Genomic DNA, 705 nt, shown 5'->3' with positions numbered 1-705 from the left:
AAAAAATTAAGTTATTATCAAAAAGCCGTTCAATAAATTTTTACCAATTTAAAGGTTAAGTAACACACTTAAAGAAAACCTGGTCATCCATAAAATGCACTGATTGTCTGTATTAATGGGAATCTCTTACTAGGATCAACACCCCCTTTCATATATAATAAGCACTGGAGGCAGATTCTCAGGGAGATCAGTGTCCAGCCCATAGTCCAGAACAGCTCATTTACATATAAAAAAAGTGGATTTCTCTGGAATAAGACATCGAATCACATATCAAGGTATCATTTCATTCAGCTTCCTATAACCTACATGTCCATATAGACTGCTTAGGAGGGTTAATCCTACTGACAGATTCCCTTCAAGTTCTGCTGTGCCTTGCTGTCATCTTGTGGTGCTTTCTTTCTATAAAATACACTTAACATAAACCTCCCTAAGCTGTAATAGACATTTTTTTTTATCAAAAATAGTTCACCAAGTACCCTATTTTTCATATGCAACTTTGCTTTACATTTATATATAATGATGGTAGGGTATGTGATATATTTTTTGTCTTTTGTAGGTTTTGTATCCCTGGAGAGAAGTGGCTCCCCCAGTACAGCGGCAAATCAGATACCTTGTCTGGATTTAAGCGGAAAATATGCGGTATACTGGACATGTACTCTATGACAGGCAAGCAAAGAGCCGCTGTTGTATTAGGACAATTGACTG

This window comes from Phyllobates terribilis, unplaced genomic scaffold (genome assembly GCF_046119375.1).
Source record: "Phyllobates terribilis strain yellow unplaced genomic scaffold, ASM4611937v1 Scaffold_1__5_contigs__length_1240528914, whole genome shotgun sequence".
NCBI lineage: Eukaryota > Metazoa > Chordata > Amphibia > Anura > Dendrobatidae > Phyllobates > Phyllobates terribilis.
Note: the sequence above shows the minus strand (reverse complement) of the source record.